The 2,498-nt window shown below is 45.3% G+C and overlaps 1 protein-coding gene and 1 pseudogene across 1 annotated transcript in view; one reads left to right on the forward strand and one right to left on the reverse strand.

Annotated features, from left to right (window-relative positions):
* The window catches only part of AGBL2 (ATP/GTP binding protein like 2), a 61,809-nt gene that overhangs the window by 23,562 nt on the left and 35,749 nt on the right, over nucleotides 1-2,498 (reverse strand). The gene's annotated exons all lie outside the window — the stretch shown is intronic.
* Nucleotides 1,104-1,455, forward strand: LOC100942228 (annotated as a pseudogene).

Genomic DNA, 2,498 nt, shown 5'->3' on the forward strand with positions numbered 1-2,498 from the left:
GATACAGTCTTCCTATGTTGTCCAGGCTGGAGTGCAATGGCTATTGATAAATTTGATCCTACAGTAGTTTCCACCTACTCTGTTTCCAACCTGGGCCAGTTCACCCCTTCTTAGGCAAACTAGTAGTCCCCCACTGTTAGGAGGTCACCATAATGATGCCCAACTCGGTGTGAATGCCAGACCGCAGAGCACACTACAGTACAGAACTCCTGGGCTCAAGTGATCCTCCTGCCTCAGCCTCCCCCAGCCATTTGTGATCTTGTTTTATCTAACTCCTTCCTCCCTCCCTCCCTTCTTCCTACCTTCTTTTCCTTCCCTCCTTCCTTCACTTCCTTCCTTCTTTCTTTCTTTCTTTCTTTTTTCGAAAGATATTGCAAAGAGGTATTTTTTTGAAAGATACTGAAAACGGGTATTTTTTTTGAAAGTTATTACAAACAAAAGGATATTGTTTTTCTCTGTTTTTTTTTTTTTGTATTTAAAATAATTTTTTAGACAGTATCTTGCTCTGTTGCCCAGGCTATAATGTAGCATCATCATCATAGCTTACTGTAACCTTAAACTCCTGAGCTCAATTGATCCTCCTGCCTCAGCCTCCCAAGTAGCTAGGACTATAGGCATGCACTACCACACCCACCTAAGTTTTCTATCTTTTTTTTTTCTACATGAATCCTAGTGTATTTATTGTGACTCATATAAAAAGTTACAAAATATGGGCAGTGCCTGTGGCTCAGTGAGTAGGGCACCGGCCCTAGGTGGTGGGTTCAAACCTGACCCTGGCCAAACTGCAACAAAAAAATAGCCAGGTGTTATGGCAGGTGCCTGTAGTCCCAGGTACTCAGGAGGCTGAGGTAAGAGAATCACCTAAGCCCAGGAGTTGGAGGTTGCTGTGAGCTGTGATGCCACAGCACTCTACCAAGGGTGAGAAGTGAGACTCTGTCTCTTAAAAAAAAAAATGTTACAAAATAGCCCCTGCTGTCTTTCCTCAGTTCTTCCGAGGAAGCTAAGGCTGCATTGGGGTGAGGCCCTCACTTCATCCAGCGACTAGCACCGTGCCCAGCAGCGCTGTCTCAGTACTCGCTTGCGCCATGGCCTCCGTCTCAGAGCTCGCCTCATGGCCTCTGTCTCAGAGCTCGCCTGCATTTACTCAGCCCTCATTTTGCATGATGATGAGGTGACCGTCACGGAGGATAAGATAAATGCCCTCATTAAAGCAGCTGGTGTAATGTAGAACCTTTTTGGCCTGGCTTGTTTGCAAAGGCCCTGGCCAATGTCAACATTGGTAGCCTCATCTGCAATGTAGGGTCTGGTGGACCTGCTCCAGCAGCTGGTGCTGCACCAGCAGGAGGCCCTGCCCCCTTCAGTGCTGCTGCCCCAGCTGAGGAGAAGAAAGGGGAAGCAAAGAAAGAAGAATCTGAGGAATCTGATGATGACATAGGCTTTGTTCTTTTTGACTAAATCGTTTTTTGTAATGTGTTCAATAAAAAGTTCAATTCTGCTGTCATGCTTAAAAAAAAAAAGTCCCTGCCCAGAATTCTTATGTTATGGAAATGAAAACCCTGGAATGAGGTGGTTTTACAAATATATTGGACTAGAACACAAAGTATAGCTGCTTTGGGGCTGCAAACACATGTGGGCCTTGAAGCAGCACCCTGCCAACAGCTCCAGGCCAAGTGGTGTGGGCTGGTCCAAAGAGCAGCACTCTATTTGAGCTCTGGGTGGCCCAGGCCGGCCTTGGTCACACCTGGCTTTCCCCTCCACAGAGCTGCGGAGGCGCAAGCTGCTCAGTACCCTCTGCCTTTCCTTTCGATGATGGGCAAGCCATACTGCTTTAGGGCAGGTTTTATGTCTTTCTGTGGAGCTGTCTCCTTCTTTGCACCAACACACTTCAAGGGCCTCAACACCAGGACTTTTCCATTTATTCCAGATCCAAACACTGACTGCAGTGTGAGGCTGGAGTAAGATGACAGTTTGGACACTCCTGAAAGCTTAAGTTGGGCAGTTCCATTATGCGGATCTGTCCTTGTCTCTTAAGATGGTCCTCCTCTTGCTTTAGGGACTGTTTCTGACAATCTTGTAGAACACACAGCCAGCACACCATAGGTCCATCTTGTACATGTAGAACCTATCAGTGAGGAGATATTCTGGGGCCCAGTACCAGTGAGTAGAGACATATTCAGTATACAGCTGCTTGGAATAGGCACTCTGGCAGAACCCAAAGTCCCATAATTTCAGGACATCCTGCTTTATTAGGATATTTTCTGGTTTTACATCTCTGAAATATTCCATTTCTGTGCATATGATCAAGGGATTTATATAACTGGTATATATAGTACATACTTTTTTTGTTTTTTAATTTTATTTATTTATTAAAAAAATTTTTTTTGAGACAGAGTCTCAAGCTGTTGCCCTGGTAGAGAGCTGTGGTGTCATAGCTCACAGCAACCTCCAACTCTTGGGCCTAAGTGATCCTCTTGCCTCAGTTTTTCTATTTTTTTTTT

This window comes from Otolemur garnettii, unplaced genomic scaffold (assembly GCF_000181295.1).
Source record: "Otolemur garnettii isolate 467f Iridium unplaced genomic scaffold, OtoGar3 scaffold00001, whole genome shotgun sequence".
NCBI classification, from domain to species: domain Eukaryota; kingdom Metazoa; phylum Chordata; class Mammalia; order Primates; family Galagidae; genus Otolemur; species Otolemur garnettii.